Raw genomic sequence first — 23764 nt, 5'->3', positions numbered from 1 at the left:
CACCTGGGACCAGTTTCATGGAAGACAATTTTTCCACGGACGGGGTGGTGACAGGGAGATGGATGGTTTTGAGATGGGACTGTTCCACCTCAGATCATCAGGCCTTAGAATCTCATAAAAAGCATGCAACCTAGATCCCTCACATGCACAGTTCACAATAGGGTGAATCCCGCTGCTCATCTGACAGGAGGCAGAGCTCAGGCGGTAACGCTCATGGTGGTCTGTGGACCGGGGGTTGGGGACACCTGCTCTACGTTACCTACTTTTAGAGATAAAAGCTGGCTAAAACTCTCTCTAGATTCTACATCTAGAATTTCCATGGAGAAGTTGATCTGGTTACTCCCTTACCACCATTACGCCCATTATCAGTCAGTGGTTGTCAGGGTAACAGATAAAATTTCCCTAACTGACAATTGAGATTCACAAAATATATTACATCTCATTTGTTTTTATATTGAGATATTAAGGAGAAAATCATAGCTAATTAAAAACACCAAGAAAGCAAATAGATTATTAACCAAAACAACAACAAAAAATGCCATCACCTTCTCTTGGCATCTATTCATTCACTAGTACACATTCAACTTGACATATCTGATTTTTTGAAAAATGTAGGAAGGACACTTGTATTAAATGACATCTGTGTGTTTCTGAGTGGTTTTAAGTTAACAGGACACATTGAGAGCACAGGGAACAGCTCATTATTATTCCCTCTAACACACTGGTATAAGTGTTTTTAAGCCAAGCATCCAAAGCAAGACACTCTTAGGGTCTGAGCATGCATCAGGAGTCTCCTTTCTGATTTCTTTCTGGGAAGCCAGCCCTCCTGACTTTCAAGCCATGTGGTTCATATAGGGGTCCACCCCTTGTTCTAGGGCTGGAACTCAGACCCAGGTCTCAGCCAGCTAGTGCCCCCACAGTAACCTCAGGATTAGTTCTGTGTTGGACATGAGAGGCCATCAGATCCATTGGGACAGCATGAATACTTTTCTGAGGTTTTGGAGCAAGGAAATATATTCTTCCCACTGGCCTTGGATCTGAGAGGACATAGGCTGAGGCTACCATAGTCATCTTGACAACATCAGCAAGAATCTATGTGAAATAGGAAACTACACAGGTAAAAGCAAAGCTGAAAAACTGAGAAAAAAAATGATGAGGTTAAAAGCATGAGATTTCCAATTTTTAGAGATCAAAATTGCCAAATAATTTTAAGTACGTATGGTTCAACTCAGTCAACTCTAATGACTATGATTTGAACTTCCAACCTAAAGCCGGTTATATCCTTGGACTTCTCAATCACGTAAGCCAAAAAATTCCCTCTTATGTAGGGAGGTTTACATCCTTCACTTTTTTAATTGCATAAAAACAATAAGAGTCTACTTTTCTCCTCAAAGCTGTCTTCTGAGAAGAAAACAAAACAAAGAGACCAAAGGTGAGAGAGATGAGAATGACTTTGTCTCAATTATACCAAAGGGAAAAAGAAAAGTATACGAGGCAATTGGGAGGGATTCTGGGGTGGGGAGTTGGGGGTGGGAAGCTTGCAGGGCTTGGTAGGGGGCAGTTCTTCCCTAAACTGAACTGGGTATGGGGTTTCTACTTGAGAAAATATTTACTCAGCAGAGTGGGCCTGAGGGCTGAAGAGTGGGTACACAGAAGAGGGCTTTAAATACAGTCTGTTGTCATGCAAATACCATCTCAGACAGCCACAAAGCAGGCAGATGATGGCCACTTTACTTATTTGTGTTATATGCACAATGCATATGCATGTCTGGGAAACTAGAACCCCTGTAGTTTGTAGGATAGAACAAAAACTAGGATGAAGTGTGTAGCACAGAGAGAACTCTGGAGTAAGCAGTGTAGAGGGTGTTTTTTGAGTATTCAGCAGAGAAGTGGTCAGCACATGCATGTGAGAAAGCTGCCCATGTCTAGGAGAGGACCACCCAACAGATTAGATGGGGGAATATCTGACACTCACACAGGGCTCACACAGGGAACATCTGATGCTCACACGCCAGCCAGAATGGAAAACCTGTCACTCACAGGCATTATGTAGAAAACCCAGAAGGGCCTTGCCTCGGAAGCAGGGAGCAATTAGCACTAGACTAAATACCTCTCTGGTCCTACCTAACAAATATTAAAAGTAAGACTTGAACAAATCAAACAATTTCCAAATAATTTAACTTATTCTCAGAATAAAGCTTAATAATATTCATAGAAATTTTTTAAAATCCGGAACCAAACAAGGTAAAATTCAAAATATCTGGCATCCAATCAAGGATGAGCAAACACACAGGAAAATACAACCCACAATGAGGAGAAAAATCAATTGAAATTGATCCAGAAGCAAAATAGATGTTAACATTAGCAGACAAGGACATGAAAATAGCTGTAACTGTATTACAGATGTTCAAGAATGTGAGTAGAGACATTTGAAGATAAAAACAACCAACCAACCAAAACCCAAATTGAACTTCTAGGGCTAAAAACTGTAATTTCTGAAGTTGAAAATACATACGGTAGGATTAATGACAGATTAGAATTGCAGAAGAAAAGATTTGTGAGTTTGAAGACAGAGCAAAGGAAACTATCCAAAATGAAACACAGATAGAATAAAGAATTTAAAAAATGAATAGAGCATCAGTGATCTGTGGGACCAACTCAAGAGGACTAACTATGAGAAACTGAAGTCTATAGAAGGGGAGGGCAAAAAGGAAATTTGGAAAATAATGACCGAAACCTGATGAAAACTATAAAATTTATAATTTAATGAAAATGTATAATTCAATGAAAACTATAAAACTATAATTCCATGGATCAAGGAAGTCTAATGAATTTCCAGGAACAATAAACATGAAGAAAACCATACCAAAGTACATCATAGTTAAATTGTTCAAAGCATATGATTAAAAAAATCTTAAATGCACCTAGGGAGAAAAGACGCACTATGTACAGAGGAATAAAGATAAGAATTACAGAAAATTTCTTGTTAGAAGCAGTGCAAGTAGCAAGACAGTGGAGCTACGTCTTTAAAATACTTAAAGCAAATCCCCTTGCAATCTAGAATTTGATACCCAGCAAAAATTTATTTAGAAAACAAAGATGACATAAAGACTTCTTCAGACATAATAAGGCTGAAAACATATACCACCAACAGACATACACTATAAAAGATGTTATAGAAAGTCTCAAACAGAAGACAAATTATTTCACATTAAATGTGGATCTGTACATAGAAATGAAGAAGACTGAAAATGGTAATTAAATAATTTATTATGTCAATTATATCTCAATTTAGTTGTTAAAAAATAAAATATGTCTAAGTCAATAAAATTTGCTTAAGGGAACATCCATTGAATGTCTGCTACATGTTTGATATTTTGTGTTGATGACATCAACATTAACTAGATATATTTCTTGTCCTAGAATATCTTACAGACCACCCGCAATAACAAGTTCCAACAATTAGAAAGCAAACAAACAAAAAATAGTAAGTTTCTTTTTATCTCTCAACTTAAATGCCAAAGTAAAATTAGGGATTTATTCAAGTATTTCTTTATTTAATTCATACCCAGACCCTCTTCTTCCTATTCCTTTTTTTCTAATGTTACTGAAGACTATCTTCCTTTTCTCTTTGTCCTTCAAAGTCCTTTACTTGGATAAAAATCCTTATTCATTATTTTCCTCTAATGTGAGCAAGATTAAAAGCCATGAACTATGTTCTTCTCAAGTCTGATATCAGATCTCTATTAGTCCCTTAGTACCAACTGCAATTAGATGAGAGTCCATGTTTTTTTTCTCTAACGCAGCTTTCTAAATAGGCTTCCCCCTAGGAATCTTATCAATACAGAAATTCTCACTTCATCTCAATGTGTGACCTCTTTCATGAAAACTTAATATATGAAAATCAAAATTTACAGAACTTGTAAATTGAAGGATGATTATCTGAATTAGAAAAGACTCTTATGAAGATTTCCTTCAACTTTAATGAAAAAATAGATTATCTGACAGAAAGGCTGAGGTGAGGGGATGGCAGGGAAAGGAAGGATGGTGAAACTGCCTGCTACAGGCTGACAAGGCTGCTAATTAAAAAGCAAACCAAGAGGAGAAGGAAACATTGCTGAAATTACAATGTCAGTCAATGCTAAAATATGAATGTATTATTATTACACAGCTTCTGGGAAACATTAAGGAATGAAGGAATTAAAGTAAACTCAACATTTGGTTAATAATAGTAGTGACCATTTTAAAAGTGATTTTTCAGGAAGACACTTGGTTTGAATAGAAACTCCTCATTTAGGACGGTGGTAAGGGTGATAGGGAACATAATATAGGAACCCCATAACATAAGAACTTGGGATGGGAGGTCAGACTGCCTGAGTTTGAGTCCTGGCTCATTCGTGTAACTTGTGTGTGACTCCAGGTGAATAACTTACCCTCTGGGTCTCTATTTCTTCATCTGTAAAATGCAGATGATAATTCTATCTCCTCCTCTGGATTATTGTGAAAACTAATTTGGACACTGTAATATCCAACAGTGAATAAAGTGCAAGATTGCTTTACTTTTAAACACAGTTACATGAGTATATTGAGAAAACTCACTAAAGAGAGATGCTTTCACTCAGCACAGTTGCGAGTACAGACCAATTATTCGGTATATGACAATTATTATTCTTATTGTCTCAGAAACTTCTTCCAGTTAGTCTCTTTACCAAGGAGAATGTAAATTTTATAATTTAGGAAAACAAGCACAATACAAAGATGTCAGTTGGAAAAAAAAAAAAAAAAAGCAAAGCCCAAACACCTCTATCCCTTCCCTCGACCAACGGATGTGCCCTCCTGAAGTCTAAGCCAGGTTGATGTCAAACTGATGATTAACATCACCTGCCTCCCAAGTGCAAAACCTTTCATTTGTATGAATCCCATCTAAAATTGGGCAAAGAAACTTAATCCTTTTCAAGGATAAGGGAGAGAGAGCTTTGATTGATTTCTTTGCAGTTTGAAGTCATAATTAAGCATATTGAGTTCTCTGCTACTTTGATCTTTATCATTATAATGAACTCCTTGGTAAATTTTAATGGATCATCTACAAACTAATTTTATATTGTTTTTTTAATCACTGGTAAATCTGATTGAAAGAGGCAGGGTATGTATCAGTAAAAATCCCTAGGGATCTGTCAGTGGGCTCTGCTGGTGAAAGAGCTGTCAGAAAAGAAGTCACCTGCCTTGGTACAGTCATCCTATTTATAATGACAGCCTCTTTAATCTTTCAAGAGGACCATAGGATTGCTTTAAATTCAAACATAACTGAAAGGGAGCATATGGAGATCCCTCTCCAAAGAGTGATGCTTTCTTCCTTTCCCCAAAGGCTTGTTCCTGTGGGCTGCAGTCAGCTGGTACCTGAACCTGAAGTGACACCTCAAATCAAGGAGCCTGACATACATTCATGAGATGCATAAGACAGCAGTCCTTGCCTCCAGGGACTTACAAAAGGCACAAATGTTACTCTTGTAAGATGCTGTAAAAGAAAAGGTGCTTTGAGAATCAAAAGGTTCTTGGGTTAATGGAAGAGAAGATGAAAAATTGTTGGGGATGGAGAAGTGGTACCTAAACTGGGCCTTGAAGGATAGGTTAGACATTGGCAGGTGAAAATGCAGAGATTGTGGTGGATGGGGCATTTCTGTTGCAGAGGCTGGCATGGGAGGACACTGAATGACCAAAGATGGTTTTAACATCTTTAGCCATTTTGCCAGGACTGAGGGATTTCTTGAGACTCAGGACTTTCCATTTTAGAACCAAGAAAGTCCATGACAATCCAGGATGACTTATCATCCTAGGATATGCAAGAAGGACTGGAAGGGGTTCTGAGAGTATCTAACAACTTGGTTTGACAAGGGCAGAGTTTCTGATAGGTAGTATGTAGGTAGGACACCTGCATCTCAAATACCTGGGGCGCTTGTTACAAATAAAAATGCCTGGGCCCCACCCCTAATGTACTAAATCAGAATTTCTGGTGGTGAGACCGAAGTGTGTATGTATTAAACAATTTCTCCAGGTGTTATTTATCACAACATAGTTTGAAAACTGGTAGAAAACATAAAATTTTTGTAAGGAAAAGAGTCTAAAACAAAAATCTCATATAGGCACTGCTTAAATATTCAACAAGCTTTCAATTGTTTGGAGTATAAGGAATAAACTTTTTATCCTGTCATAATGCTTATTGGGTTGTCAACTGCTGTGTAATGAATTTGTCCAAAAATTAACCACTTAAAACAGCAAACATTGCTATTCACCTAATTTCTGAAGGTCAGGGATTAAGTACTAGTTTAGCTGGACAGTTCTAGCTCAGGGTATCTCATGACATTGCAGTCAAGCTGTCAGCTTGGGCTACAGTCATCTCCAGGCTCAGATTCTCCAGGCTGGAGAATACACTTTCAAGGTCACTCATGCGATTGCACACAGGCTCATTCCCTCCCTGGCTATTGCCTGGAGGCTTTAGTCTCTTGCCTCATAAGCCTCTCCATCAGGCAGACCACCAAAATCAGTGCAATGTGGGAGGGGACTGCATAAATATTTGAATACCAGAAGGGCACTGGGGATCATCTTGGAGGGTAGCTAATACATGTCATTCCCAAACTTCACACATTATATAGATCTGGAAACTGAGGCTCTGACAGAATATAACTTTCTCCACTGTTCTATAAGTAACATGGCAAGCCAGGACTGAAATCAAGATCTGTTTGAACTTTACAAAATCTTTTAGGTTTGCAGAGATACTGGTTTGTCCCATTGTTGTGTAATGTAATTATAGATTTGATATTAAGTTTAAGATTAATATTAAATAAAATTAATTAAATAAAAGAACAGAAATTTAGCTTCTAAAAAGGCCAACTGTTCATGACAAATCCTTTACTTTCCTTCCACTGAGACTGATGTTTTTACTTTAAAAAAATATTGTGGTACTTATAGTCCCAAGAGAAAGAAAACTTGAGTATTCTGCATGAGTCATTCATATGATTCTCACTTGTGATATTTTTAAATCATAGAATTCTTAATGGGAGGCACCAGGAGAAAGACAAAAATCTTTTCACAAGAAATGAAAGGTTGTAGCATGCCCTGCAATTTAGAGAATCAATTCCCTTGTAGGTTATGCCATTTCTTTGGCCTGGTCTTGATTTTGCTCATAGCAATTCAGACATTGTTAAAAGAGGAAAAATACATAAAAACGACCAGTGATTTAAAATTTCTTACACACACACACACACACACACACACACACACTTTCTTTTTCTTGCTTACTTGGCTCTCAAGGTGATCGAAGGTCTTACTGTTTGGGGAGCTGGACTAGAATCAGTGATGTCTTTCTTTCTCCCCCTAGTTTCCAAATGCTTTCCCTATAAGAGAACCCACTTGCAGAAAAGGATCTTCTAGCAGTCATTTACAACACAACATAAAATTAACCCAGCTGTTGCTTTTTTCAAGAAAATTTGCCATTTAAATGTATCACTGCTGCAGAATAAACAGCTTTTTAAAACAGTCCTAGAATAAGAAAAGGAGCAAAGGCAAGCCGAAAGCACTCATAGGAGAATTCATGTGACATCTCAAGGTAAATTTGGAGCAGGTTTTTATAATAGATCCGTTCTACAGCCCTTGGCAACAGTATGATTTTAGCCCTCAACTGCCCAGAATTATCCACTTGGAGGGTTTCATTAACTACATTATCTTGGTAGAACTCAAAAGGACCATTCTGCTTTATGGGAGAAGAACTGGCAATATCAATGATGTAGCTTTTAAGAAAATCTCACCAAAAATTGCTGGCAGAGTCTAAAAGATCATGTTTATGAAGTGATAATAATTTTTTTACAAAAAGGGGGGAATAGAAGAAACAGCCTTCTTCTAGTATTTTACATGCATGTTTAAATGTCATAGTCACAATACATCTATGAGATAAGCATTTCTATCACAACTTTACAGATTACAATAGTTACAAACATCTGTCTTTTAGGTATAAGTACTTACAGATTCAGTCACTTGATCACAGTTTGAGCTCAAACTTGAATGTGAGTCTGTCTGACCTCATAGGATAAAGTACTCTTTGTGCATATAATGAGTTATTGTTTTGTAGACATATTCATACACATGGTTCACATTCTATTTGATTTTCAAAACCTGGAAAGTAGGCTGAGCAGGTATTGATGTGTTCATTTTAGTGATAAATACACTGAAGCTCAGACATGGTAGTGGTTTGCTCAGTATCTCAACAGTTAGTAAATGGCAGAGTCAGGACCTAGATCAGGGTATTCTGACAAACAGACTCAGGCTCCCTCCCTCTACACCACCCTACTTGAAAGAAACATTAACAAATAGGGCACTATGAAAATAGCAGTGATATTTAGAAGTGATAAGGTCATATAAGAGCATTTTATTCTCTTTTTTTTTTATCCTGAGTTCAGAATTACAGGATAGAATATATCCAAAGCCAGTATTTCAATACAAATGCTCTGCAAATTTTTATAACCAACAGTCTTCACCTCTTATGTTTAGAAAAATGAATTCTTTACTGTACTTGCTTTTGTTTTTATTTAATTGTTTTGGAGTACACTTGATAATTTAATACATTCATATGATTCGTAAAGATTGAATCTGTATATTTGGGATATCCATCACCTTAAATTTGTGTCTTTTCTTTATGCTAGAAACATTCAAATTATTCTCTTCTAGCTATTTTTAAATGTACAATAGATTATTGTAAACTATAGTCACCCTACTGATTTATTGAACACTAGGTCTTATTTCTTCTATCAAATCACATATTTGTATAATTAATCAATTTTTCTAAGTTTATTATTATTATTATCCATTAGGTTTATATTTAGGAAAAAACAATGATTATTTTTAGAGAAACAAACATTTAAAGACATGTTAAATTACACATATTTATTAAATGTGGCCACTAAATATTATTGGTGCCTTATTTCATTAATGAAAATAAATATGCAAAAATTTTAATAAAAATTTATGTTTTACAGAGGACTGTGATATATCATATGCCTGGATAATTTGAAGACCATTGAATTAAAGTGAGATAGAAGAAGGCATACTGAACTTGGAGTCAGGACGACTAAGATTTGAATCCTGTTTCTGCAACTTATAATCCACGTGGCTTTAGACTTAATGGTATTTCCAAACTCAGGTTCCTAAGCTATAAAATAATAGCAACCTCACCAGGGTGAGTAGGAGACATAGAGAGCTCCACATATTACCTGGCATAAGGAAAACTCTAAAAAGTTGAGTTTTCTTCCTACTTCTCTGTCTGAAGGATAATGGGAATGGATCCCTGCTATAAAGCCTAGTTTATATCGGGAAACAATGGCACAACTCACACAAGTAGGGCAACTGCGACTCTCCTAAAGCGGGGAAACATTTTTTTAATTAAAAGTTCAAATAAACAGAGGAATATTTGGAGAATTTGAAATAATCCTAAAAGATGGGGAAAAAATTCAACTGGGTGGAAAACGATGAAACAACAGATGCTGATGAGGAATGGTATTCAAAGTGAGAAATGAATTCATTCATTTATTCATACATCCATTTATTTAGGAAATATTTGGGTGCCTACCATGAAGCAGGCATAGTTTTAGGTAATGGAATTGCCGAGGTGAAGTTAACAGAGAAAGTCCTCATGGTCATATATTCAGTGAGGCTTGTAGTAAGATTCAATAGTAAGAGTGAAATTAATTCATTTATACAACAGGTGAACTCTTGAATCTTTTTGGCTGGAGAAGACAACATGGGAACTTTACAAAATCCATAAGTGTCAAGAAGTGACACAAATTAGTGTCATAAGCATCCAGCTGCTAGTTACTGTTAAGCTTCTACAGAAAATTCCCTAAAATGGCTCAACTCTACTCATTAAATCATATGTATTTAAGCACAAGCTTGCTGCAATAGATTTGGAAGAATTGTATAAATTATAATATGTCATTTTCAGAAGATTCATACTTTTACTTTGGTGGAGGAATACTATAGGAAATTTTAATTGTTCATAAATTTCAGTCCAAAATAGATTTTTCAAAACAGTGAATGCTGACATACACATCAACTCAGTATGAGATTGTAAAGAATGCCTTCTACCCATTTTTTCCATACCAATCCAACTTACAAAAATAGCTAAAACCTTATAATGGAGTCTTTTATAAATTTTGTTCTATAGTTTGGACTGTCTTTTAAGTTAGCCAATAGTTATAAATATCTGTCTTTTTAGGTATAAATATTTTAAAAGTAGCTTCTCAACATTCACAACACTTACTGAGGGTCCACCCTATATTAGGTACTGTGCTGAACACATTTTATACCTAAATGTCACCCAAAATATTATCGGAATATCCAAAGTCATTTTTCCAACTTATAACAGTAATACTACTGAAAATAAAAACTATGTTTACAAAATATCAGATAAGTAAAAGATGATGAAGGAAAGATTAGTATTCTCATTTTTCCAGTGAGGGAGCTGAAGCTCAGAAAGTGATGTAAGATCACACAACTCAAAAGTAGGGGAAGAAAGATGCAAGCCTGAATTTTCAAATCCAGTTCTCTTTTCCAAATCATACTTCATTGCACCTAGTAGAACTATTTCCAACACTCTACATCTTCCTTTCCCAATATGCTTTTTTAGAAAATAGGGTTCATTTTTTAAAAATACACTAACATTTATCCTATCCTTGATCAGATTCTCTAGAGGCAAATCCTGAGACAGACTCTAGTGCTCTTGATTTATTGGGGGAGTGCTTTCCAGGAAATAATGGAGAGGGAAGAAGGATAGAGCAGGGGAAGGAGCTAAGCAAGGATATTGTTTCAGATACAGGCTAGCTTCATCCTGATTTCACCACTTATTCCAGAGTGTAAATTATACCAGAGTTGGTCCCACCCTGAGGCAAGGAAGCTAGGCTTTTGTATCCCAGTATTAGACTGTTACTGGCTATGGGCTACCCCTGGGGCAGGATATAAGCTTGGGATGAGGTGGCTTCATTCAGCCAAAGGCAATTCTCTAAAGCAGGGACTACCTTTTGGTAGTCAACATTCACAACAGCTGTGGGAGGGAGAAAAGGCTATGCAGTAGCCTACTAAAAGGATCTGAGCAGGGGACCAACAAAGTCCCTCACAATTATTTTATCCTTAAAGCATATCTGAATGTTGGCACCAGGTTGGTGAATATCAACACTATGCTATATTCTTTTAAACAAAGTATGTGGCACTACCCTAGGATGAAGATGATAGATAGATAGATAGAGAGATAGACAGACAGACAGACAGAAGCAAAGTATCTTCTAGAATTCACACTCAGAACTCAGAATACAAGCAGTATTTGAAAAGGGGACCCTGAGTAATAAATTTCATAAAAAGTCAATTGCCAAAGTATAATTTGCAAGGTAGATCTGGAGGCAGGTCATACTCCCTCCTTCCCTATCTTTGCACCCTCACCAACTCCTCCGTGAAGAGCTCTTTTGAAACTGACAGGGAAGCTTGGAATCATTATCAAAAACATATCCAAATCACTCTTGAGTACCATAGTGAAAAACACATCCCAATTCTGTAATCAAGGACACTCATCATTTGCTGCTAATTTTAATACCAAGTACCTCTAATGATTAATGAATTCAACAATGCTAAGTTAAAAACATGGAAATGCTTCATCCTGCTGCACAGGAGATAGTCTAAAGATTAGTATCCCCAACATACAAATGACTGTCACCACCCACAGAGACACCTCATTTGTGCTAGGTTTTCAATTATTGTGAAACTACTATCATCACTCTCCTGTGAGTTTGTGATTCAGCATTGATTACAAACTGCCCTAGGACCACATTTCCTTACAAAATTTGCATTTTCTCACACTTGAAAAAACTTAGTATCCATGATATTGGGTTAAAAATATCAATGAGACAGCTACCATTTTCTTTCTACCTATGGTCCCTTCTTGAAGAATCTGCCTTCCCCACAACATTGGCTAACCTCTGTGAGCTGTTTTTCTGCCTCTCTCCCTGTATCGGGCTGTAGGATCCTAGCTGAACCACATCATAGGTGAAGCTGAGGCAGCCATTTTTCCTCTTGAGAATCTGAGTCAAGAGAAACAGCGTTGGGCACTCAAGCCGTGAGCTTAGAATCAGGCTTGAGACAGATACTGTCTTCCTTGAATACACAAAACAAAATGAAACAAAAATAGAAAATAAAAAACAAAAATTGTGTAAGACCTTCACAGTAAGAGTCAGAGAAACTGAGCAGAGACACAAAGAGTAGCAAAGAACAGATATAAAAAGGGCCTGGAATAATGATGCTAAAAAAAACTCACTAATTTTTCAGCTCCCAGATCTTCTCTCCCTCTCCCTACCCTTATGAAGCCTAACTTAACTCCCTGCCTTTTGATAACTCCAATTCTTTCCAATATATGCTTTCTTTTCCTGAGTCGTTTTGAGCTGATTATTGCTTCTTGCAATCCCCGACATATTGAAGGGTCAAAATAGATTTTTTCTGTTTTTTTAATATAAGCTCAGACAAAGCAAGGTGGAGAATGCAGCAACTATTTGAGGAATATCTGTTGTCTATGTATGTCAGAGATAGTGAGGGAGTTCCTTCCCAAATATTTATTCTCTACCTCTTTCTTAACAAGTTTTGTTGGAGGTCTTAATATGCCATCTAAAAATTACAATTCCCTGCTTCTTTTGCAAACAGGGGCAGCCAGGTGATACAATTGTAGCTAAGGTATGTTCTACACTGGTCCCAGAATCCCCAACGGGATTAAGAGCCAGTTGCCAACATTTTAGATCAAGTACTCACTACTGCTTTACTTCCATTCCCTGTCTCACTTCTCCACTACCTTATCAGTGTTTCCTGGGATTACCTCCCAAATAAGGTACTTGAATCCTTATCTCAGAGTCCGCTTTTGGGGAATCCAAACTAAAACAGGTGTTAACTTCCACCAGATCACTCTTGACCTATAGGGAATGGAAGTGGAAAGCTTACTGTGTACCCTTTTGTCCCTAAGGCAGAGAATTCTGAGATCCATTGCCCAAGGCTGCTCAGGAGGCCCTGTGAGTTTCAGCCCACAGGGAACAACCTACTCCATCTGGGTTCTTGTATTGCTTATGTCTCCTTCCTTATGACATTTCTCTGGTTATTCATTTCTATTCCCTGGAATCATTTCCTAACAAATTACACTCATAGATACTTTTAACTTAGGTTTTGCTCTCAGGGAAATTCAAAGTAAGGTGATGGATAACTAGATCACTTGGCAATCTAGAAAATTTCATTTTGGAAGGAGAGATGAAGATGAAACCACCTTCACAAGAATTATAACAGTGAGATAAATCTAACCTAACTGACCTCATCTTGCTTCTAACCTCCAAGTTGCCCTTGCTCATTCCTGAGTGTAGGCCAAACTAACAATTGGAGGAATTTAGTTTGTAGTTTAACTTTAAAACAAAGAACAAACTCCTTCCTAAAACTAATGATAGGCCACAAGATCAGAATTATGGGAGGGGCCTGAATTCTGCTAAAATGTAGGTGTCATTAAATGATAACCAGCCATAGTTTCCTAGCCTGCTTTCCTATAATTCCTTGCTGGTTAGGAGTCATACAGTCAGAGATCACAAGGTCTGTCACTTTCCTAACATTACCAAATTGCTCCTATAGATAACATAACCTAAGATTGGTCTTTTGAGATGTTTTTCAGACTTTTGCATTCTGGCAACCAACTGACTCCATCTGTATCCATGACTCATGACTCAACCAGTCCTGTGGCCCCCAGCCAGACACAGATTCAGCACATAAGGACAATTTGCCCCATGATTGCATCTCCAGCCAATCAGCAGCACCCATTCCCTAGCCCCCTGCCCGTCAAATTATTCATAAAAATCCTAGCCTTTGAGTGCTTGAGGAGGTACTACTTAAAGGTTACTGTTCAAGTATTACCAGACTATCTTGCTGATTATAGAATAAATAAATGTCTCAATGTGCTTTTCTGACAGCTAAACCTTGATGAAACTGTTTAATTTCTTTGTATCACATAACATTGCACAATCTTTGTGACTTTTAGTCTGCTTCCCAAATAAAAGCATATCATCATTAAAACATAACTATTGTTATGGGATATACTTCTGCTAACAAATTAGCACAAATTTTGACAACTGTCATTTTGCTTCCTATCAGAGATAAATAAAAAAGTCATTTGTTTTATGTTTTTATTTTGATGTTTACAATTGATCTATAAATGCATAAAATTCATAAACATAAGGAAATGCATAGAATGCATGAAAACATAAAGAACTGGTAAAATCTGGAAAATACAGGGTCTTATAAATTTCTAGAAGTTGCCTTGAAAAACTCACTGCCACCAATGTTGTGTGATGTGCTGAACAATAAATGTAAAAATGAATGTTTTAAATAACAGGGCTACTTCACAGTGAACATTTTCTAGCGCATAATAGCTAGTCCCTAATCTAAATTATTTGCTTAAGTTTAGCACATTCCCCTTAAAAACCAGATGAATGGGGCAATTCTCTATACTTTCGCTGTCCAATATGGTAACCACTAGCTATTTAATCTTATTATTAAAAATAAATGAAGTTAAAAACTCATTCCGCTTGCTTGTTCCCTTGCTTGCTTAGTTACACTAGTTTCATTTTAAGTAAAGTATAGCCATACGTAGTGAGTGACTATGGTTTTGAACAGTGAGATACAGAATATTTCTATGATTGCACAATGTTCTATTAGACAACCCTCTTTATAGATATTTAGAGTCATTCCTCATTAGGATTCATTTATTTATTGATTATTTAAATTACAAACAACTAAACTGTACTTTTTTTTTTTTTTTTTTTTTTTTTTTTTTTGAGACGGAGTCTCACGCTGTTGCCCAGGCTGGAGTGCAGTGGCGCGATCTCGGCTCACTGCAAGCTCCGCCTCCCGGGTTCCCGCCATTCTCCTGCCTCAGCCTCCTGAGTAGCTGGGACTACAGGCGCCCGCCACCGCGCCCGGCTAATTTTTTGTATTTTTAGTAGAGACGGGGTTTCACCGTGGTCTCGATCTCCTGACCTTGTGATCCGCCCGCCTCGGCCTCCCAAAGTGCTGGGATTACAGGCTTGAGCCACCGCCCCCGGCCCTAAACTGTACTTTTAAAGAGTAGAATTAATTATTTGAGATTCCACTGGTTGACTGAGAAACTCAGTTCTTCTCAGTACATTATATGGTATGTGAAGCTGTATTACTAACTTACCTTTTGTTGCTAATATGAGCCACTGCCCCCATTTCCATTAAGGTTTGGGCCTAAGATATTCTCCCAATGTTTTTATGCTTCCTAGATGTTTATCTGAAGTCAGGCAAAGGAGACCTTTGGAGTCACTAATTCCATCATCTCAAAAACCAAGCTAAGGTTAATTTCCAAACACCAAATTTCTCATTCATCCACCAGATCAGGCTCCTGAGAACCTCCTGTGTAAGAATGGGGCCAGGTCCTTGAAAATGCAAACACAGTCCCTGGGGGAGGCAAGATGCTGTGGTGCAGAAGGAACAAACTGGAGACAGCAGGCCACGTCCGGAATTCAGCCACATTTTGTTTATTCTGGAAAGGATGGGCCTTACAATGTTTGAAAAATAGAAAACATTTCTAATATTAAAACCTCACACTATTAGCACTAAAATCCTTGTTTCTTTTTTCTCAAGAAAAGTGGAAATATCTGGATGCACTGGGCTTATATTACCGCTGACCAACAGCTGGCCAGGGTGGAAGCAGCTACTCCTATAGGCAAAAACCCCCGTGCTGTACGCCACACTTCTTATCATTTGTGTTGCCTCACATGATGGCCCCATGCAGGTTTCCTCCAGCATTACCTGCCTGGCTCCCAACAGGCCTGGTTTGCATTCTGGCCCCAACATTTACTGGCCAGATGGCCTTGTGCATGCTACCCAGATTCTTCAAAGGCAGGCTAACCAACCTGGGAGAGGAAACTGAATCTCTCCCAAAACAAATCAATAAAACAAAAGATTTACAAGCTCAAGGTGCTTTGTACTTTCATAAGTAGATGGGGGCAAGGTTAAGGAAGGCAGGGAAATTACTGATGGATAAAAACTGTGGGAAACATCTAATCTCATGGCTCTAAGTATTTCCCATCATTTGCCTAGACAACTATGGTTTCCATTTATCTAAATAAAGTAAGATGAATTCAGATCAAATCAAGATCATTCTTTCATTTGTTGTTTTATCAAGTATATTTATTAAAAAAGAAGTTTTAAAAGTACTTGCTTTGAACTTCAGAGAAATTTCTCTCTGCCTGCTCATGACAGAATTCACCACCTGATTGAGACAGGTAATAAGCAGTTTCTGTGAAACCACCACCTTGGTTTATTTTGCCCTGCCAACTACTGGCTCTTGATACAGGAACTGAATCTCTGGGAGTGGTTCAGAAGCTTTCTTCCTGTGTTACTGCTAGGTTAACCACAGATGGTCTTCTTTTGAAGCTCAGCAGACCCAGGATTAACTCTCAGCTCTGCTATTATAAACCATATATACCTAACCATTACTTGTTTTTCTAAGCCTCAGATTTCTTGCCTGAAAAGAGGGAAAATAATGATGTATACACTTTAATAGAATTGTTAGAAATAAATGGCATAACATGTAGAAAATACTTAGCACAGGGCCTGGAGCTCATTAAATATACAATGAATGTTAACGACTGCTTTATCATTCACAGGGAGGCCAGCATAGCCCAAAATAGCAATATGTGAGGCAGAGGCTAAGTGAATCCATAATGCTATCTCAGTTAATTGCAAGTGTGGTCAGGAATATGATCCGAGAAAGAGAAGAAATACCCTTGACATCAGGCAGCTTCTGGATTTATTTTATTTTATTAATATGGTATTCTACAGTCTAAAAGTTAGATATGCCTCAAATTCCGCAGACGGTGTGAAAACACTCTATCTATTCTGCCTTTCTATCAAAAGAATTATTAAAGTTCCATGTGCCTCAAATCCATTTCCAAAGTAGGCATGGTATAAATTTGCATATATGTGTCTCAGCCACGTATACACATGAAGTGCAATTTCAGAAAAGTACGGACTGAATATGCACTAATATTTATGAGTATCACTTAAAGTAAAATAATAATGTTTCTTAGGATACATTAATTTAATAAATAATATAAATAAGACACAAAAATGGCAAACTTATAACATTGTTTAGCTTATAAAAGATTTATAACAACAGTAATTACTTTTGACATTCTAAAAATTACATCTATTTTTATATAATGAATTCAGAGAAAGAAAGTCTCAGTATTTGCCTCTCTGCCCAAGTCAGAGAACGACAATCTAAATAATTTCCAAACGGTGGAGTAGTACAATGACCTGGAAAGATTAAGGCAACAGCTTATAGAAAAGTCCACGTGAACAGCATCGTGAGTTTGGCAGCCTTGGCTATTGCTTTATGAATCCGTTCTGTTCATGAAAATATTTCCAAATAAAAATAAGAATATAAATAATTTTATCCAAAAATGTACAATCTCATTGCAAAATTAGAGTACAAAGTCAATCAACATTTCACTTCAACTATCAAATTGTAAAAACATTTAACTGGTGATACCCAACTGATAACACCTCATTGGAGGGTAATTTGGTAATTCTTCTAAATATATTAAAAATGTATAATCTTCTGAGCCAGCAATTTTACATTTAAGTTAATAACAATAAAGGCATAGTAATTATTTATCTTTAAAGAGGAAGTCCTTGCAGGTTTTGAAAACAATATAATATACATTTGAAAACTACCTAAGTTAGGAATTAGTTAAATAATCTCCAGGAGAGGCATACAGTGTAGTCATATATAGGCATTAAAATTATGGGAAAAAATATTTTATCTAGTGGCATAGAAAAACAATTCACAATATATTAAGGAGAACAAAGCAGGTGACAAAACAGTGCCTCTTCTAGGAACCTATTTGTTATGGGCTGAATTGGGTACTCCCAAGATTCATATGTTGAAGTCCTCACTGGTGACCTTACTGTGAAAGAGGGCCATTGCAGATATGATTAGTTAAGATGAGGTCATATTAGAGTAGAGTGGGCCCCTAGTTCAATATGACTGGTGTCATAGAAAAAGGGAAACTTCAGGCACAGTCACACACACACACACACACACACACACACACACACACACACACACAGTATAACCATGTGAAGAAGAAAGCAGAAATCAGGACAATAGTTCTATTAGCCAAGGAATAGTTCTATTCGCCAAGGAACACCAAATATTGCCAGCAAACCTCCAGGAGCTACAGAGAGGCATGAAACAAATTCTCCCTCAGGACCCTCAAAAGGAACCAACCTTGCTGGCACTTAAATCTCAGACTTCTAGTGTCCAGAACTGTGAGATAATACATTTGTGTTGTTTAAGCTACTTACTTTGTAAGTCTGCAGCAAATTAATACATTATGTGGTTTGCCCTAGCAAACTAATACATCATTTTTGTAGACAAAAACGTCCATGAACATAAAAGATATCTAAAAGTAAATTTCAAAATATTAAGGTTATCTCTCAGTGGAGGAACACTGGGTAATTTTAATTTACTAATTTTTGCTTATTTTGAGATTGTTAATAAACATTTCACTTATGCATAAAATGGCTCTACATAGCATGTCCGAAAAAACCCTCCACCCCAAAGACAAATATTCTTATTATGTTTGGCAGCAAAGCAGACATGGGAGAGTCAAGAAGTCAGACAGATATGGTTTGAAACCCTGCCTTGGTCACTTACCACCTGTGTGACTTGAGTCAAGGTCACTACAAGATCTGAATGAAAGTATATAATGCAGGTAGCACAAACGTGGTACAGCCTGGCATGTAGCAAGAACTCATTAATGTATAGCCATTATAGTGAATTTCTACTATTGGGGGGCCTTCTTTTTTCTCTAAAATAAACAATTATGTTATTCCCTTCAGAAAACAGCTTCACAAATTCATGATCCCCTTGCCAAAGCCTACAGGCAGCCTGAGGCTACAGTGTGTCTGGGATGCTGATCTAGAACTTGACACTCCAGTCTAATCATTCTTTCCTTGCCAACCACACCTGACTAATTTTACTGTCCTACTCAAAGTCATTCCAGTTAGCCAGAACTGCTCTTTATGACCTTCAGTACAAAGAACATATGTGTGCATGTGCGTGTGTGTGTGTGTGCAGGTGCACGTTTAAGAGATAACATCTAGCGAAGCAGAAGACTCTTGTGAATTTTCCAATGCTTTCTTTCCAAACTCTTGCAGTAAAAGGATATTTGGAGGAAAAGAAGGAAAATAGCTTGTCTTAAATATTTCCTATGTGCCACTAATCTTTGCAAATGTTATTTAATGAACACAATAATTATGCCTGCTGGTTATCATTATTTCTACTCTTATAAATATGAAAGGCCCAAACAGGTTAAGTAATGTGTCCAAGGTCACATAGCTTGTAACTAATGCAGCCGACAGTCAAATCCAAGTATTTTTTCTGTTACTAAATGAGTATATAGTGAATAAAAGCAGGCACTGTTTTAAAAGCTAGCACTACAGGACGACTATAGTAAATGACAATTTATTGTGTATTTTCAAATAGCTGGAACAGATTTTGAATGTTCCCAACACAAAAGAATGACAAATGTTTGAGGTGATGGATATGCTAATTACCATGATCTGAGCATTACACACTGTATACATGTGTTGAAATATCACATTATATCCCCAAAGTATGTACAATTATTATGTGTCAATTAAAAAATTTTAAAGCACTAGCAATTTAAAATCATGCTTTGCATAATGATGTTTTGGTCAATGACCAACCACATATATGGTGATGGTCCCATAAGATTATAATACTAAATTTTTACTGTACTCTTTCTATGTTTAGATGTTTAGATACATGAATACCATTGTGTTACAGCTGCCTACAGTATTCAGTACAGTCACATGTTGTACAGGTTTTTAGCCTAGGAGCAATAGGATGTACATGTAGCCTAGGTGTGTAGTAGGCTATCCCACTTAGGTTTGTGTAAGTGCACTCTATGATGTATGCACGATGATGAAATCACCTAATGACACATTTTTCTCTTAACCTATTCCTGTCATTAAGCAACATGTGTTTATATACGCATGAGAGAGAGAGAGAGAGAGAAACTACAATGTTTACACTTTAAATTTACCTACAGTTGCTGGTAAACATAGCCTTTTCCCACAGAATAGCTGGAGTGTAATGCCACTATCAGTTTCACACGCATTCTTTTTTTTTTCACCAATGAAGCACATGTCTTTAAAAATAAATTTCAAATTCATCTCCTGGGTGAATTGTGATCACATAATAGCCATGCTTTGAACTGCTTCATAAATAGAATCTGTGAATCTGACAACAAAAGTTCTTACCTAAACTCTAGTTGATGATTATGACACAGAAAACATACCTCTCCCCTATCCTCACAAACCTCCAGCTGTAGATGGACATTAAAGGTAGCCCATCAGATATTTCTCATATGGGAAAGATTTCCCAGATATCTGAGCTTTAATTTTCTGGGTTTGAGGACAGTCAACCTGTATTGAGCCCTCTCCAATAAAGTGGAGGGGAACTTTCAAACATTTAAGCTCATTTGATTTCACAGCTCTGTGTTACAGTTGTTTATTACCATTGTATAGTTCAAGAAATTGAGAGACAGAAAGATAAAGACATTTACCCAAGGTTTCTCAGCCATTAATTTATTTGTATCATTAAAAAACACCTTTGATGTAGGTAAAATCCCTGAGCAACTTGAGGTTCAATGATGTTGACCTGCCCATGGACATACACAAAGTTTGTGGATGAGACTTAGCTTGCATGGCTTCAAATCCAGTGCATTCTGAATCACAATCATAATCTCTATTCATCCAGCTACCCCCTTTTCACATTGAAATGTCTCTCAGGATCTCTATTCTTCACTCAGATCATGGGTTTGTGCTCAGTAATTTTCTAATATCTCCCTGCCAATCTAACTCTCCAATCTTCTGAAGTCTCAACTGGAAAGATCCTGAAAAGTGTGCCAACTGTCCATCAGGTGTAAGGTGAAGCCAGTGCATAAAAGGCCAGCCAGAAAATCTCAGAGTAGACCAGATGGATGTGTGAGAACTTCCTGTTAAAGCACACAAATGCTTCCAAATAACAGATCCAAAGAATGACGACTCACACACACACACAATGGACAAAGTTCATTTACTTTTCCATCATCCATGATGGAAGCTGCCTGACTTGAATAATTTACCATACATCCAAAAGGAATTTAAGTGTTCATAATCTTACTAAATATCCATATCCTTCCTGAATTCTACAGATACTTTTCTTTGTATCTGCATGTTTCAACAACATATTTCTGAATTTGAGTTTTTTCTACAATGGATCAGTGAATAAAGATTGTTAAAAAAAAAAAAAAAGATACACAAGGTCAGTAAAATTTCCTCAAGGAGTGGGAATGTTTTCGAGAAATAAAAAGATCACTGAGAAGGTATGAATGTCCTTAGTCATGAGGGCATTTAAGCTTTGCTTTGTCTGTTGGTAGCATGAGATAGCATAAAGGGAACTGAGTTAAGAATTAGACGACATGACTTTAAGAAGAAATCATGTATATCGTCCCTGCTGTTTTCAGTGGGAAATCATTTAGCTCCAAGACCTGGGAGTAATGAGTGATTACTATTAATGGAAGATAATGCAGAAAAATGGTTAAGAGCATGGAGTCTGGCATCCAATTGCCTGGGTTCAAATCCTGGCTCTCCTACATACTAGCTGTATGACTTTAGGCAAGTAGCGGGATCTCTCCAGGCCTTAATTTTCTCATATGCAAAAAGGAGTTTTTTATTAGTCTTTTGTAAAGTAACATGATATATGAAAAACATGTGCATAGCAGTTAATAAAGCACTTGTCTCTACATATTATTTTAAACATTATTTTGTTTACTTTATGATCATCTCATGCTATAGTTTGGATGTTTGTATCCTCCAAATCTCAAGTTGAAATTTGATCCCCAATTTTTGAGGTGGGGCCCAATAGGAGGTATTTGAGTCCTGGGAACAGAACCCTCCAGAATAGATTAATGCCCTCCCTAGGGGAGGGGTGTGTGAGTGAATTCTCTATTAGTTCCTGTGAGAGCTGGCTTTTAAAAAGAAATGGGCACCTTCTCCCCACCTTTTGCTTCCTTTCTCACCATGTGATCTCTGCACACACCAGCTCCTCTCTACCTTCTGCCATGAGTGGAAGCAGCCTGAGGCCTTCACCAGAAGTGGATAGTGACACCAGCTTTCTTGTACAGCCTGCAGAGCCATGAACCAAATAAACCCAGTTTCTTTGTAAATTATTCAGCCTCATGTATTCCTCTACAGCAACACATAGCAGACTAAGACATCTCACAATCAACATTCTTCCAATGGAGAAATAATGAGAACCAAAAACATTATAACAATGATATAGTGAAACCCTTTATGTTTATTACAGTGCTAGAAAGTGTAGGAATGCTTCATTGTGTTTGTAGATACATCATCAACTTCAACAACCTCTTCCTCAGTTACAGTTAAAGAATCTTGGTATAGACCAGACACTGCTGGAGGTTTTACTAATATTATCTTACTTAACCATCATAACACCAAAAAGACATGACTGTTATGGTCCTCATTTGATAGTTGTGGACCTGAGGGTGAGCATAATTATGCAATCTGCTCCGTGTTCCATGGCTGAAAAGAAGAGCAAAAATTTCGGCATCAAACTGACCCCAAAATTCATGCTTTTTCAACCTCCACACCGCCTTCTACATTTTTCCAGTGGTATTTGCTCATCAACAAATTCCTACTTCTCCCCACCTCAAAGAAACAGCACCTACCACACAAGGCAATCCAGTGACTCTTCCGGGAGTAGTTTTCTGCTACATTAGTAAACACATACACATAAGAAATGAATGTAATAATTAATGTAGTCTTCTAACATCAAGGGCCAGAGCTGAATTTACCAACAAATATGTGAATAAAAATGAAGTATACATGGGTTTGAGGATTTACATTTTTATTCACAAATCGTCTTAGGCAAAACCTAATCATTTCTTTAAAAGGAGGTTTTCAACAAATGGACAAGATCGCACAAGCTAGTGGAGGCCCATGTGCTGAAGAGCCAAAGGTGTACCTCTTTGGATAATATTATCAGTGTGGATCCACTCAGCTATCCCCTAATCAGAGAGCATTCCAAGAATACTGATGCCAACATCTCGAAGGTATAACATCTTGAGAAAATTACCAGTGCTACTTCAATAAAAGAAGTACTGGTTTAAAAATCATTTACTTTTAAACCAGACATGTACACTTCTCACTGGGTCTGTCCTGTTATGACTTAAAGGATCATCACGATCACTGCTTCAGCTGAAAGAACAGGCAAAAGGCAATGTTTTGAATATCATGACCCTTTTTATTCAGGCCATAAGTGACAGGATAGCAGTGGGCATTTGACCTATGGCAACCAATTTGTAGACTGGCTATTGACTTGTGATATTGCCTGGGGTTGACAGTTGTGTCCGAACTAAAACAATTTTTTTGTTAGTTGAGCCAATCATATTCTTTCTGTTAGGACATTAGCTAAGAATAATGAAGAGAATAAATAGGAAACAGAAAGGGAACACAGAGAGAGGGCAGGGAGGATAGTGACAAAGACATAATAATAGTGGCACCTTTGCTAAGGCATTCTTGCTGCTCATTG

At 37.2% G+C, this 23764-nt stretch overlaps 1 protein-coding gene across 1 annotated transcript in view; it reads right to left on the bottom strand.

Moving 5' to 3' along the window:
• The window catches only part of LOC105483272 (synaptoporin), a 331537-nt gene that overhangs the window by 297975 nt on the left and 9798 nt on the right, over positions 1-23764 (bottom strand). The gene's annotated exons all lie outside the window — the stretch shown is intronic.

Source organism: Macaca nemestrina, chromosome 2 (assembly GCF_043159975.1).
Source record: "Macaca nemestrina isolate mMacNem1 chromosome 2, mMacNem.hap1, whole genome shotgun sequence".
Classification (NCBI taxonomy): Eukaryota; Metazoa; Chordata; class Mammalia; order Primates; family Cercopithecidae; genus Macaca; species Macaca nemestrina.
Note: the sequence above shows the minus strand (reverse complement) of the source record. Positions and strands in the feature narration are given on the sequence as shown.